Raw genomic sequence first — 17093 nt, 5'->3', positions numbered from 1 at the left:
AGTTATGAGTAGAGGAGTGAAGAGCTCGAGTAAGATGATAAAAAAACCATCTTAACAGCCTCCCCGTAGCAGACACAATAAGTTGTTACAATTAGGTATCTGTTTTTAATATGTACGAGGTGCCAGCGCATCACATCGACAATAAGTGTGATAAAAGGGTAATTGAAAGGTGTAAAAAGCATGTCCTCGCAGACATAACATCTATCCCATAGCTCCATTTGGCACATGGATCAAGACCTTGCATCGCTTGATGGTTTTGGACTGGCACAACTGATAGCTTTGATGCACGGATATCCCAATGAAGGAGTATAATGTTGGCTGGGTTAGCCTGTACTGCAAAGCTACTCTCACCTTTTGAAAACTGATCTGCGCCAAAGGCACATCCTACTCGAATAGTAGGAACCAAATCTTCATCGCCTCAGGCCCCTTCCTGGCTTGCACTGGCCTTCCCAAGAAGAACCGCTTTTTGCTTCACCGGCATGATTGTTCGCTATCACGCACTACTGCAATGTTGAGGACAAGGCTACCCATTTCTCAGGGCAGCACTAGTAAGTTAGGGAACGACTCCAAAGAATTGTCTAATGCTCATCCTTGCTTACCGTATGCACTAGCACGGCTGATTGGCACAAGGCCCAGTTGAAGCATGAATGCAACTTACTTGATATGGGCACGCAATGTCACCTGTCTCACATGAACATAGATAGGGCTGCCTCAGGTGGGATAGATAGTGTGAAAGGATGCATGAATTATAGTAGGCGCCTTGCAATTGAAGGCTGTCCCCTGTTACGCTCACAAGAGAACGAATACAACCCTCTCGGGAAAGAAGCCAAGAGATAGCTTGCAGGGTTTAACAAGGTTTAATTGTACAAAATTAAATACATATCAGCTAAAGTGTTTGCGGTTTGAGAACGTTGAGACCCCAGAATGAAGGTTTTTGCCTTTTGAGAGGCCACAGCATCAGTAATGACATCACATATAGGGTCATAACCCGCACTAGTGATCGGTAAGACAGTATTCATGATCGTGCTGCCTTGCTGGATGCTAGCCTACAATTCATTTATTTTCCTGGCGCATTTCGAATTCCACATGGGTCAGCTGGGCTCATCTCTCCATGGAGTGAAGGTCAGGTTGTGGGCTGATGCTTGTGGGAATGGAAGAAATTAATCAAGTCACACTGACGCGTCTTGTCCGGTCTGTTTTGTTATTGTCCCATGAGCGAAAGTCAGCCAGCGCTAGGCTAGAAGGACACAAGTTGTCGAATACCCGCAAAAATGATAACATTTACTATATTGAAAGTGGGCATTGGAACATTTAGTTTCAATTTCTGCAAGCTGTTGTTCGGAGCAGACACTCTGCGTTACACCAAGAAAATGGAACTGCCTAACATTATGTAAGTTTAACCCCACATAATTGTTTTGTGATTAAAAACGTCATTTCTGCTGTATGCATATTGAATAATTTAGCGACGTGTGAATGTGCCATTTGACCAAAATAATGGACACAATATGTTAGGTTGAATTATATTTATACTGCGCCATATTTAAAAAACCAAGTGCATAACTCGCGGTTTGTTTACAAGTCTAGTAATAATTTGTTATTTGTGTATATTTTAAAGAGGAATGAATAGAGGTTTCATTTTTTGGGCGGAATTGCCTCCTTATGGGTTGTTAGCTGCAGCATTTTGTGATGATTATTCATTGACGAACCCCAACCACAATCAATGTTGCATTATTGTGCACCATAAAGCAGGTGTGGGGTGGAAGTGCCAGTGTCTGAAAATGTTCTGAGGGAACTTGGTTCGCTTTTCGATCAAAAATATTCCCAGTTCCATTATAATGCCATTTGTCTGTAGTTCCCAATATGTGAAGGCTTGGCCATATTATGGCAAAGCCTTGCATACGAGCAGACTACAAGTATATATGAGGGCTCAAAACAGGTGATGTACCGTGCAATGTTTATGGCAGGGCATGCCATTTGCTGCCTGAACCCTGCATATGATGCCACTGCTTGGCATTTATTACATTTGCTTATTGACAGATGTATACTGTTTCTAAGTGCTGTACATTATATCTTGAGTTATCGAATGAGGCAACATAGTGTTTGGATATCTGTATATCATGCCAGTCCCTAGAGTATGGCACTACTTGGCCATGTTCTACCATTTCCACGCTCAAAATCCTTTTATTGAATTCATCAGTTTAAACCATACAGAGCACACATGCTTAAAATATCCATCAGGTTCTCCATCCCATTGGGAGCTAAAGCTACTTCACAGTGCTAACCTTTCATGCACATCATGGTCTCAAATGTTCCCCATGTTGTCATGTGTGTGTTCTTTATGTGTGGTTTGTGTTCATAATTAGGTTTTATGTGTTGCTGAATTACAGGGTAAATGGATAATTTTGAATAAAGAATGGATACTAAAATATATTTTATTCTATTATCTACACAGATATACTTTACCATTCTGCGAATGGCATACTTTCCAGCTACCATCGGATGGATTTTTCAATCAACAATGGCAGATTTGCATAAACAGAGCTTTTTGCATTACCGTCATGTGGGACGACAGACAGGGACCGATCTGCCCTTTGGCGGTACCAGTGACAAGGAGCAACCTGTCATCGTTTCCGGTGTAGCAAGAATCTGATGCAAAAGCGTTGCGATTGAAAGTGTCTAAAATCCATATCTTCTCACGAAAGGAACACCATGTGCGTCATTCAAAAGTTTTGCTGGTGTACCATAAGGATACACAACAATTGCTCGTTGATCACAACCAGCAGATCATAAGGGCAATAGAAACAAAATTGGAAGCATGCAATGTTCGTTAGCTATAACTTTTATTGAAAAAACATATAGTTCATTTTGTGGACTTAATGTGGATTTGGTAGAGTTCTTGGATAAATAAAAGCACTTGCTACACTGCACACTAATGTTGTTTTCTTTGAAAAGATTGTTTTCCAATCCCATTTGGGACTCGCTGTGAGAGGATGTGTGTGTTTATCTTACTGGTTCTGCTTTAACTGACGTTATGGCGTGGGTGATGATTGGGAGGGTTTGGCTATGCTGCCCACTAACGTCATGAAAATAGGTGGAGCATATTGTTTGGAATAATGATGTCAGATTCAGGGGAGGGCGATCTGTTTTCTTGCCGCGAGCACCCTTAAAGTTAATGAGATGGCTCAATGGATAAGATTAGCACAGGATGGCCGCACCCAACCCTTTTTTTTCTCACATGTGTAAAAGTGGGGAAAACTAATGTAAGATGCATAGGACATTTTTTTAAGATCGATTAACGTATGCTTAAAAATACATGCTCGAACAATCGGGACACTAACATTTTTGAGCGCACTTCCCCTTTAATGAGGGAATGCACAAGGAAGTGCTTGAAGGGGGAGGGGAAAGAACTAGTAGCAAAGGAGTGGTTACAGTGATCAGTGAGTGCAGGGGCAAGATAGCCAATGTTGTCCTTGATGGTTCTGGATGAGCAAGGGGAAACCTGTTTGGAGGAGACCTTCATGGAGCGGACAATTCCGATGACTTCTTCCGGTGTGACAAGGAAGAAGGAGGAGAAGGAGGAAGGAGGAGGGTGGGCCGCCAAGGGAGCAAGGAGGTGAGGGATGGCTTGCGAGATTGAGTCACAAGACTGTTCAGGATATCCTGAGTTTTGGCAGTGAAGTGAGTGGCGAGTGCGGTGCAGAAGGCCTGAGAAGGAATAGGGAAGGAGGATACTGGGGAAGGGTTGGCTAGTTCCCTGAAGATTTTGAAAAGTTTAGCAATGTAGTTGGTTGCACCAGATACCGATGCCTGAATGTGGTCCCTTTTCTTGGCACAGATAGAGAGTCTGTATTGCCTGTGGAGCAGGGGGCAGGCCAGTTTGTCAGACGTTGAGCCTGAGGTTTGCCACTTTTTCTGTCCTGCACCCTCTGCAACTCATCCAGAACAGAACTGCAAGTCTTATCCTTGGCCTCAAGCCCTGGGACCACATTTCTTTGGCACAGAAATCACTTTACTGGCTCCCTGTGACTGCAAGATCAAATTCAAGACCCTTTGCATTGTTCACAATGCTTTCTGGGGCCTGGGTGCTTCTTACCTGCAACATTGCCTACCTAAATACTGTCCCTCACCAGCCCTACGCTCATCTACCTCCAACCTTATGCAAGCAAGCCGGTTCTCCAAGCAGAGATTTGGAGGGAGATCCTTAGCCTCAGCAGGTGCCTCCCTCTGGATTAGCCTCCCTGCCGCCCTCAGTCTTGAGCCAGATCTCCTTAAATTCTGGAAAATCCTCAAGACATTCCTCTTCTCATCTTGCTTCTCTCTACCTCTACCCTGCTAACCCAGCTCTCTGTTTTTTCCCTCTCTCCCTCCTCTTCCTTACAGCATTCTGACTGTCTGCCGGGTGTACCTCAGAGTCTCACTGGTCCCTGGCTCCCACGCCAGTCCTTTCTCACACTTGTCTCAGGGCCCTACACCCCACTCACACTCAATGCACTTGAGAAACGAATCCATGAGAGTGACTCTCTCTGCACTTACCCCATTCTCAACCAACTGGATGCACCCTTCCTGTGACAATCTGTGCACTTGCACGATCCGTACAAACCGCGCCTGAAGATTGTCTGTCTGTTCTCCCTTGTCTTCACCATAATATCACACTGTAAAACAGCAGCATTGCTGTCAGGCCTATTTGCTTTCTCCCAAACTGTTAAATGTATTATTTACACATTTACTCTGCCTGTGCAGACGATTATCATCTCAGAAATGCATGGGTTCTGAGCAACTGTTTTTTTTTCCATGTCTCCTCCCTCGTTGGGCACTTTGAAACACTTGCCTGTGTGTAGGCGCTAAATAAATAAACAGTACCAAACCACACCATACCATACTTCCATTCCGCAACTCTGCACTTTTGTTTCAGTGCTGCAAGTTCGGAGTCGTGCCAGGTGTTGCACTCAGAGGCGTGTTTCAGGCGGATCCTCATGACTGCAGCAAGAATGTCAAGGGTGTTGGTGATGGACAGGTGGAAGTTGCTGAGAGCAGTGTCGGTGGCAGAGTCTGAGTTGGGGGGCAATGGGGGATAAAGGTGGAAGTGAAGGCAGCAGCTGACACTCATTTCATCTGGTGGATGTTCGTGAATGAGATTGACAGGGCTTTTGTGAGTGTGGTCCCACGGCCATAGGGACCCAGGTGATAGGAGAGAAGAGAGTGGTCTGAAGGGAGAATGGAGAGGGATCTATAGGTGCACAGGTCAATGAAAACAGTAGATTCTGTGCCAGGGGAGTCCAATTGGATGTTAAAGTCACCCAGGAGAAGCAGGTTGGAGGAGGTTGAAAGTAAGGAGGAACAGAAATTAGCCCATTCAGAGATGAAAAAGGGACGTAGTGCCAGGAGGCCGGTAAATGGTAGCAGTGGTCAGGGTGGAGGAGGGAGAGATAGCCAACTTGCAGACCAAACTCTCAAAGGAAGAGTAGAGTTGAGTGGGTAAAATGGATGAAAGAACCCACTGAGGGAAGATTAAGGCAACCTCACCATCAGCACAGTGTGGTCATGGCTTGGAAATTATCTTAAAGCCATCCTATGAGTCAAAAGCGATGATTGCGCTGGCATTGAACCATGTCTCAGTAAGAGCGAGAATGTCAAGGTCAGTGTCTTCAAGACGGAGGCATATGCCAGCAGAGTCTTTGTTGGCTGAGCGGGTGTTAAGAGTCACCAGGTGGAGATAGTCTCTTCCTTTGAAGGTTTTCTGAGGTGGAGTACAATGGCGTGGTACTTCAGTCAGAAGGGGTGCAGGGGGAACTAGGGGAAGAGGCAGGAGAAGGAAGAAAATTAATGAGGCATTGCAGGATTTGGTCATAGAGAAGTAGGTTGGCCTGAGGATCCTGAACCTGGGTCATCAAAGCGTCTTTCATTTATATTTTGGAAATTTGATGGGGGTGATTTCTGGGGGTAAAAGGGGCAGGTACAAGAAGGACAGTGATAATCAACATTTCTAATAACGTGTTTTTTAACATAATTTAAAAGTTCCTTGAAGTCATTACTAAGTTCATCTTACTTTGAAGGCAAGATCATGACCTCATTATGTACAGTTAGGGATAGGGATTGTCTTTGGGATTCTTGGGATTCTCCATAATTAAACTGGGGTGTTGTTTCTTCATGTAAAGTATGTACTATAAGAAAAGAAGAAATCAGTATTATAATGAGCTGTGTATAAATTACATAATTTGTTTATATTGAAATGTTTACCATTAGACTTGTTATCATCACTCATTTCATAGGTTTGTATTAGTGCCACTTAACCATAACATCCCTTTAACAGTTTTTTCACTGAATATTAAACAGCCATGTAGTTATGGTTACGTTGCTCAACCCATAGGAAGAGCACTTTGGGAGACTTGACTTGTAACTTTGCCCTACCTGGTTGAATCCTCATGAAACTTTGCAAAAATACTATATACATTTTCACTACATTTTTGCACCAGGGCAAAGTTTGCCCTATTGCTAATATAGAATGGTGTTAGCACTAGGGCAAACATTGCCCTGATGCAAAAATGCATAACAAATGTATCTTTTTAGCACTGGGGCAATTTTAGCCCTGTTGCTTTTAATATGCCAATCTGCACTTGTCGAGGTGCAATGGTTTTTTAATGTGTCCCAGTGTTTTTAAAAATAGGGCAAACTTTGCCCTAGTGCTAATACTGTGCAAAATGTGCACTTTCACCAGTGTAAAGTTTCTGTCATCTGGCCCCAGAGTGCATCGCCAGTGAGTCTGCCGCTAAATTACAGAAACTTTGCGCCAGAGCAGTGGAATCGTTGCGCAAATGCAAAGAGTATTTCACAATATAAATATGTTCTCTGTCGAAAGTTTTTCGCCGCCACAAATGTTACACTGTGACACTGGAATGTTTTCTGTAATATGGCGACCACATGTAATCAATGCAGGGCAGGTGTGTATTTATTGATAGCTAAGGATGAACACAAATGAAAGAAATCAGGTCTTTATAATCAGTGTCATATTCGCATTAGATTTAGAAGGGCCGCCATGCTGAACTGTTCAGGAACTATACACATTTCAGATTAAATCACATTGTTTAGGAGCCACTGCACACTCAAGGAGGAATGGCCTTAATGAAAGCATTGCAGCATCACTGTGTTTTCAAACCCAGAGCCTAAACAGGGATGTACATCCTTATGCATACCCTCGAGAACGAGGGCAGAGGTTATGTTTTGTTATGTTATTTTGCATTTATATAGTACCTTATATACCATTGGTATGGTCTGAAGGCGCTTGTAGGTTGAACGCCCTTGGGAACGGAAGTTCAGATCAGTAGAGAGAGCAGAGAGAGTCAAAGGTGCATGTGAGCACCGGGTATGTGTGCAGCTGGTGCAGTATTCGTGTAAAAGCTGCTTCTTAGCGGTAGGTGTGGTGGTTGAGAGATCAGGAGTATGTGTTCGTTCTGGCAGGATTAATCCAGACTGAATGTGGCTGCGTTAGGCCTGAGGAAAATGCCTGGCTGGGGGGTGTGTAACCAGCAGTGTTTACTTAGAATGATGGGTAGTATGCGGCAGATGTTGGTATGAGAACAGTTATACCGAATGGTGTCATAGTATCTCTGTGTTCTAGTTGAGTGGTAGTGTAAAGAGGAGAGTAAGCGTGGTGGTGTGATATGATGGGTTATATGCTCTGTCAAACGTTCTCTGCATTTCAAACCATACTATATACGTCATGCAATTCTATGCGCTCCAGTCTGTTCCATGCCCTCCTATCCGCTCCATGCACCCCAGTCTGCTCACACACTCCCGTCAACTCGACGCTCTCATGCACTCAGTTCGCCACGCGCGCTCCAGTCCGCACCACAAATGTACTCTTGTCTGCCCCACGCATACACATGGACTCTTGTCTGCCCCGCGCATACCCTCATCTGCCCCACACATACACTCGTGTCTGCCCCACACATACACTCCTGTCCACCACACGCACTCAAATGCGCTCTATTTATTCCAATTCGTTTTGTGTATTCTAAGTTGTTTTATGCACTCCATCCACATATTTCGCCCGTAACATCTTCATACTTCATCCTTTCCATCCGACTATTTCACACGTTTCATCAACTTACGTCACCCGTTTCGTCCTCATACGGCATCCGATCCATCCATATACGGCACCCGTTCTATCCCATATGTCAGCCGTTCTATCAATGTACGTCACCTGTTCTATCCACGTTCAGCACCCGTTTGATCCATATATGTGATCGATTCCATTCACATATATCATTTGTTCTGTCTATATAGATTCCATAAACGTGCTTCACTCGTTCCATCGGCTCTACGCATTCAGTAGCTCTACGTAGGTCGTCAACATGTACCCCTAAATTCCACAGATGAGTAGCCACACCCTGCTAAGCAAAGGACACCCTGTTAGGCGCAGTCCTTTTTCCTATATTTCAGTGTGCACATTATGGCTGTACACCCAGTGCTGAGTGGACCCCCTGCCTGCCTGAAATCCAGGTCTAGGGGCAATGGTTGGAGACTCGAAAGCACATGAAGACTCAGATTTCAAGGTACCTTCCATCTTGTTGTGTTATAGTTTGGCCTGAGCTTGTCTTATTTTCACCATTCCTTCCCGTCACAGCAGGACAGGGGGTAATAAAACAGCGAAATATTAGGAATTGCAAAGAGAAGCAGTAGCATAACATCACGACAATATACACAGCACCGTAGATTCCTCTTGCAGCGATGACCAGAATTAAGACCATGTGCTGATGACCAAATCCACCATTGCTTGGTTATAAGTCATAATTAGGACCAAACACTGCATCACTGTCAGTCTCAAAGACCTGGACTGAGCATGTCAGATCACCCTATGATCCTTTATGGACATTGACAACTCATTTAAGCCCAGGACATGGCGACCTCATGGCTGACCATAGCCCTAATGGTTAGTTCCTCTTCAAAGCCTGCACCTAGATTCACTATGTCACACTACTTTCACTTGTAATCGTTCTATGTGCACCTAATATGTATATATATTAGTCTAAAGTGTTGTCTTGACTGAACATTGTTTTCATTTCTATTGGCAAAGTGTTTGCACTGAATGTCCAACCACATCTCACCACTTATGAGAGCTAACTATGCATGCTAAGACCCCACCACTGGTATGTGTACATCTGCCTGGATCACCTTGCAGCAGCAGCCCATATCACACCTTCTCTACCTAAATGCTTCCAATATTTTCTCTCCCATAGATCCTATAAAGCCATTCAAGGTCCCCTATCATCCCCTATGTTACTTCTACTGGTGGGGTCGCTCTAGGCTCCACATTATCACCCACTTTCTTTAAACCCAGTCATCTGGGACCGTGACATCTTCAAAAGCTCAAAGTCTGAAAGCCTTGAAGTGACCTTGAACTCCACTCTCATGAACGAGGTTCATATTAAGTTAACCCTGTCCATTGCATACTTTACCTGGAGACTTCTCTGCAACATGAAACCTTTCATCTTCCCCATTAATCTAGGGCTTGCAATCGAAGTACTGAATGCCATATGTTAGGGAGAATTCTCTTAAAAAGCTAATTTCCCAAACCTAGTGAGTCCCCCAGCAGCTTTGCTGTATTTTTGGGGTTTGTTTTTTTCTCCTGCTAAGTGTGAGACTCTTTTCCTCCTACTCTTAGGCATGATTTGAGGTATGTCTTTGACTTATTGTGTGCTTATGGGCTATGGGGTCTTTTTACTCCATAGGGTATCATCTGTTTTAGTGTATGCATTACACAGCACCCTCAGTGCAGTAACACAGGGGTGTCATAGTGACCCCCAAACATAGACTCCATACCCTGGGACTGACTACTGTCTCCCAGGGCATGTAAAGTCACCATTGGCTTTACTAGTCCAAAATTGTGAACAGAACCAGTACAAACCATCATATTTTGGAAGTAATGTAAGGGGTTAATTCGATTGCCCCTGGGACTGTTTCCAAGGGGGCACTGTCCAGTCCCCCCTTGTCGAGTTTCTGGCTGGTGGCAGTGGTTACCACGCAAAATATTCCACCGGAATATTTCCTATGGGATTTTCCCATTGATTTTAAACACACCACATTTTGGTGCAATGTTTAAGATACCGCCAGTTTATTTATTTAATATAAAATCACTGGTTGGGTCTTTTCGCCAGAACTCTTTCCCAAAATGGCGTTTGTGTCTGTCTCTATAACTCCAACCAAGGTCGGGCCTTTGTTCCACTTTTTGGCGGGCTTCTGCACAGAAGCCCTCCAACTCGTGCCACTATGTCTGGGTTCCACAGGATGTGTGGGTGGGGGAATTGGCACCCTGGACTGCGTTGCCTTAGCAACCTAAGACGCACTCTATTCTGATTGGCCCAGTGGTGAGCCGCCCGGCTCACCACTTAGCATTTATGAGTGACAGCTAGGCTGTTGAATGGGGGTTTTTCTGCATAACAGCAGGGCTTTTGGGATTGGAACTTCAGAAGTCGCCACAGGACCTAAGAAATCCGAAGAGGGGAGAAGCTGAGTCATCTGCAATGACAACACCACCGGTGGAGCCCTGCTGCAACGACCTCACCATTTTCCCGACGACAAGAGAAGATCTTCTGCTGTAAGAGTCTTCTCCCTTTGAGCTGGTGGGGACAACCAGTTCGCCATTTGCCTTCAAGGACGTCCCTTGGTCGAATCGCCCATGCCAAGCACCCCGGCGGCCGGATAGCCAAGCTTCACCACTGTGACCGTGAATAAAAGGAACACACCTTTTTACCGAACAAACTCTGCGGCTGGTCTCTTCCCTGGGCAGTGCAACGACTCCAAGTTTCCTCCTCGACGAGATCTTCTCTTCCCCTGGTCGAAACCACAAACTGCACCCGCTGCCAGGAACAACTGCCACCGCTGGAGCTTCCTCACTCTTTAAGGTATTGTGTTCCACCTGGCCTCCCTTTCTGCAGATTGCTAAAGGTGACCCTTAAATCCTTGGCTTTCCAACTGGGTTGGCCCCAGACCTTCTAACTTTATCTTTCGTATCAAACCAACCTCCTTTGAACATTTCTGCAAAGACTTGAGTGCTTTTTAAACTGTGTGATCTTGGGCACATTTCTCCTTGCTCCATTTAAAGTAGGCCTGGCCTATGAACTTTGGCTCTACAGTAGACTCTGCCTTCACTAACTTGCTGTGGTCTTAGAAAAGTGTTGGGAACTGTTCTATTTTTATGACCTGCCTTTTTCTCTCCCTTTAACTTAATTATTGGAGTGCCATCTAAGTTACGCGCTCACATCTGTTTTTACAAATAGTGGTGTTTTGACCTAGACTTGTCTAATAATTATTAAGGGAGGTGTGTATACTTTTTCTGATTGTGTTTTAACTTGCTTTGATCTATAGTGCTCAGTGTATTTCCTAAAGTGTGTTTTAAATAAATAATTATATACTTTTGATACCAAGCTCTGGTCAGTGTTTGCTTGCTCTACTGTGTTTTTAGCCCTATTGTTTATCCTCTGTATACGGCCCTACTCATCTTGAGAGAAGTCTGACTGCTCAGCCACAGCTACCAGGTAAATCTGGGTGGTGCAGACTGCTACCAATTGGGTTTACTGCTTACTCCTGTGGTCTTAATCTTCTTGCAGTGTTCCCCAAGGGAACTGCACAGGATTCTGCCTAACACCATAACATTAAAATACTGCATATCCACTTTAGAAGGAGCCAATACTAATTCAATTAAGAAACTAAAAATGCTTCAGAATTTTGCAGCAAGATGGATCACCAACATCGTCTTTTTTATCATACTACTGATCTTTCAATCAGGACAGTGGCTCCCTATCAGAGAGACGTAAACATTTAAATGCCTGGTTCTCATCATTCTCATCCCTGCAAGCAAATACACAGGACTATTTATCTATCTATCTAATATGATCTTCTCACACAAGCCCGGCAGACAGTCATCGAAAAAGAAACATGTTGGAGCCTCCCTACTGCAACTCTGACACAAGAAGATTTTCAGTTTATGGCTTTCATTTTTGGACTTCTCTTCCAGAGCATCCCTGAAACATCATCAACTTCTACCACTTGCAACACAGTTTAATAATGTGGCGTTTCTCCCTGACATACTTAGCCATTTCTTTAACTGCCATGCTTACCATCATGGCAGATCCTTTGAGACTTCTTTGAGAAAGGGTTGCACCATATATATTCTCAAATTACATTTTAAAAATAAAAAGCAAAGAGAAAGAGAAGAACCCTTTTTTCCTTTCTGGAGAACAGTACTAGTTTCGAACCTGGTGTCAGAATAAACATCCTGACATTTGCATAAACATAGCTTGAATTTCATCCCTATTAGCACACCGGTGGGATGGGGGTCAGCAAGCCTGCCAGCCAATAAGGAAGCTGAGGAAGGGGGCTTTACTAAAAAACTAAAGGTGATAGTACATTTGCAGTGTCTAAAAAAATCCACCCAGTACTAGAAATGCGCAGTTCAAATATTCTGACACCCATTACTGCAGGCTTGTCCAACCTTTTTGAATGTGGGGCCGAAGCATTAACTTTTTGTCACCCGGTGGGTCGGCGAGCCAAAAGTCAACACCCTCACCCAAAGCAGTATATTCAAAAGCGATGGTGTGTGACCTTTGACACAATAACATAACAGGTATAGCCATGCAGTCCAAAGATAGCTTTTGGTGTCAGGGGCAGTGATCAAAGGTTAGTTTCTTGTGATTTCTTCCAGTGTGTATGTGTTGATATTGCTGTGAAATAGTGGGGGCGACCGAGCGAAGCGAGGGAGCTATAACGATCTAGGGACGGTTTTCCAAATATGGGGCTGAAATGCTGCATTTTACATCAGGAAATGTGACCAAAAAGCCATAAGTTTACAATCAGTTCTAAAGGAGAACATGTACATTCCAAATCACCAACAACAGACAAGAACATTGTAGAACACAATACATTTTAATGATCAATGTGTCCACAGTGTGCATTCAGTCACTCGATGTATGTCTGCTACCAAAAGTGTCATGGATGAAGGTACTCCCCCAAAATATCAATGACAAAGTATCATTGTTTCTGCTGCGGTTTTTGAAGTTTGTTGAAAATAAAATAAGCATAAAACAATTTTGTTATATAAAAAAAGACAGAACTGAAATAAAATGTTGACTTGTCCCTCAATATGCCAATTGTGTTTCACATGCCTTGGAGGGGGCTTGAACCCTGCATGTTGATGCTGGTGGACGCATGCTCTATCTTTGAGCTATTGGGCTCACTTTCAAACATGTGAGATATTTTGATTACGAAATGGCTACCAAAAGTGTCATGGATGAAGGTCCTCCCCCAAAATATCAATGACAAAGTATCATTGTTTCTGCAGCGGTTTTTGACAAACATTATGCAAATAAATAAATAAACCAGACCGTGGCCTGTAACTGCCTCTGATGCCCCATGCCTCTGGCACGGCACAGTTTATTTATGTATTTGGTCAATGTTTGTCGGGTCCATGGACCTGATTCATTTATTTATTTATGCAATGTTGATCGGACCCGGGGGGGGGTGACCAATACTTGTGTACTCGTATCAGAGGAGCTGGGATGGATAGGGGATGCAAGGGCGCTCTAAAGAGGGAGAATTAGGGAGGGTGCTGCCATCCGCGCTTGGTGAGATCCTTCCAGGCTGGCTGTGTTGTTGTTGTCCTTTCCTTAGTGGCATTTGCACACAAACCTCTCAGGATCCCTCCGCAGCTCTGGCACATTAGCGAATACCTCAGAGGTCCATGTGCATCCTGCAGTTTGCACTTTGGAAGGACCTTATAACCAGCTCCTCCCTTTAGTTTTCTGGGGTGAAATTACAGCTCTAGGGAAGCCCTCATTTGGGGAGGAGGGCAGATCATCGGTTTACTGTCTGTTTCACCAAAAGGTGAACCGGTTTCCAAATGTGTCCTTCAAAATATCCACCTCAATGTGTTTCAATGGAAAATTGACATTGGCCGGCGCAGTGGCCACTTTTAGAACTATGACCAACGGAGAGCAGTATGAAGTGGCCTCTTGCAAAATCTAATTTTTGTCAGGGCAGCCTCCTTCAGAATAGCACGACTTCCTTCCATTGCTCAAGCCGTCTCGAGTATCGTTGCGGATGGCCTGCAGCCAGCAATTCTTCACATCCACCCAAGAAGTTAAACACTTACCAGCTGTCTTCCCTCTAAGTTTCCATTTGCTGGCAATGATCCACCTTGCTGGATGATCAGAAAAAGGGTAAGTTTCCATGGCAAACCCAACGTAGGCCCCTCGATGGAATCATCAAAAAATCCAATACCAACAGTCAAAATGATATTGAAGATGAGTCCATTGCACTGGCTGTTAGGACATCCAATACACATTCATTTCAATCTTTTAGAAGGGCAGATTACATAAACTAGTCATGTGGAGGCCTTGCCAACAATGAGCCCTTGCAAATTGAGAAGAGCGGTGACACCTCCTGTGAGCTGTCAGCGCTAGGGCTTTAGTTGAAAAGCCAGTCTCAACCATGTGGAATATACAGAGGGCAGCAGCAGTTTAGGAAGGTATGCTTACCCTGACGTCACCCCCAGGAATTGGACATGCTTCGGTCCTTTTCCACGAACAGCAACCTCAATATCTTTGCTGAGTTAACAAGTGGGTAGGGCCACATCCAGACTTGGAAAAACCTCCAGAGGAAGTCGGGGAGTAGATGGCAAAGGGAAGTGGCACTGGGAGACAGAAGAGTGGTGGTGACCTTCAGGGACAGCTGGAGTGAATGAGATCCTGTAGAAAGGGAATGGGGACTTGCTGGAATGTGACTGATATCTCAAAACGCAAGATTCTACAGCTCCTTTAAAGTGAACACGATTTTTCAAGTGTTAGATTGTGCTATAATGTGGGACACTCACACCCAATAAGCACAACTTGGGGTGTCTGTTAAGAACAGAGGTGTTACTAGGAGGTCGGCTGAGGAGGCTGTAGCCCAGGTCTTTTGGTTGTAGCCCCGGCTAGAAGCTCAGGGGCTACAACCAAAAGGCTAGCTAGTCCTGACAGTCCCGACATTCCTGTAGCACCGGATATTTCCCAGATTTAGCAACACCCCGGGTTAAGAAGCTGTGCTCTAGTACAACTATCCTTGAGAGACTGCAATAGGCACAAGCAATTCCTGCCATCCTGCACAGGGACTCACTTATAAAGGTGGTGGAAACCTAAGTGTCACAGACCATCAAGGCTAAAAGGTGAATTTATGTCACCTCGCACTTACTACGGAAGCGCTAGCATAGATGGATACTAAACTGAATGTAGGGAGGATGTGGTCCAGAGATGCAGGGATTTGTGGAGACTTGAGGTTGAAGAATATGTTTAAAGCTGTGCCTATTGGACTCAATTTAGAACACTTAACCTTGGCACAACTAGAGTAGAATCAATATTACAACTGCTCTGACAAATGCCAAACCAATTTAATTGTATACAAGCATAAAAAAAAATGTTTTGACTTTTGCACAGTGACATTATTTTCTACCTTGTCAAGTTTTACCTTAATTTTCCTATGTACTCAGATCATATGCCATGTATTCCCATTAAATTATCAAGTGCACATATTTTATATGTATTCACATAGGTATTGCCAGCACGGATATTCCATTCAAATGGTACATTCTTAAAACTCATGTCAAATATTATCATGACAAGTTCTCATGCTATATGCCAGGTATAATAAAAAAATAAACTGGGCCGTGGCCTGCAACTGCCTCTGGTCCCTCCTTGCAGGGGGCACCAGAGGCAGTAACAGTCCTCTGGCACGGCATGGTTTATTTATTTATTTGGTCAATGTTGGTCGGGTCCATGGACCCGATTCATTTATTTATTTCTGCAATGTTGGTCGGATGAATAAATGAATCGGGTCCATGGACCCGACAAGCATTGGGCAAATAAATAAATAAACTGGCCATGGCCTGTACGTAACTGCCTCTGGTGCACCCTTTCAGGGAGCACCAGAGGCAGTAACAGTCCTCCGCCCAGTTTATTTATTTATTTGTTCAATGTTTTCTGTTCGACCTCGTGGGCCACATGAAATGGCTTGGAGGGCCGCATTGTGGCCCGCGGGCCGTTTGTTGGACATCCTTGCATTACTGCGACTAGAGAGAGTGGAGGATGCAGGGGTGTCCCCGCCCCCCTGAGTCTAAGTGCAATGGGGGGTCAGGGGTTGCAGGGGTGACCCTCGCTTCCATTAGATGGAAGTTTGGGACAATTAAAAAAAGAAGTGAAAAAAATGGAGCCTGTGGGTCAAGTTTTGACCCAGGTTAGTGGGTGAGAACTGACGCCGCAGGGATGCAGGAGAGATGGCGGAACACTTCTAATGTGTGGAGCCTGCAAGATAAGTGGGTAGGGGGAGGAGTTTAGTAGGATAGCGGCTACAGTGTTCTATGTGATCACTGCACCACGCCACAGTGGGAGTCGGCAAAATGAAAGCCAAGATTATGGGCAGCACAGTGATCACATAAGCCCCTGTTCCAAGCCTCCTCAGAAGCTCAGGGGCAACGTGCTCGCCATGGAGGCAAGATGACGCGGAGCAACACAGGTTCAATCCCTGGGTCTGAGCTTAGAAACCTCTGGGTATTAAGCGTGTTATAAATAACATATCATATCATATTATATCATATATCATACCACCACCCTTTCCTCCTCACATGCCCACCCCCATCCTCTACCCTCTTACCTGCAGCTTCCTCGTCCCTTTCCAGCGCCGGGTTGTAAGTGATTTCAATCAGGCACACACCCAAGTCTCGCCAAGCATGTAGTGCGCAAATGAAACCCTTATTTATTTGTATCTATAAATTCAATATTCTGAATGATAGACCACTCATACCACAACCTTCTCAAAATACCACCCCGGTCACCATGAACCAGGAATCAGGCTAGTTTGCAACGGTAAATATTTATTTATTTATTTACAATTTAAATCACAATATGTTTTTAATTGGTAACAACAATCACCAAGGGGTGACAAGAACAATGAATAATATCTTTAATGCACTGGAATCAGATAATGAACACCAAAAAGATTGCAGCACAGAAAATAATACTTTTGGGTGGGTTTGGAACAGATAGCACTCTGAAACACCCCTCAACCCA

The sequence above is a fragment of the Ambystoma mexicanum genome, chromosome 4q (genome assembly GCF_040938575.1).
Source record: "Ambystoma mexicanum isolate Mex_15411 chromosome 4q, UKY_AmexF1_1, whole genome shotgun sequence".
NCBI lineage: Eukaryota > Metazoa > Chordata > Amphibia > Caudata > Ambystomatidae > Ambystoma > Ambystoma mexicanum.
This window is presented reverse-complemented; position numbering follows the sequence as displayed.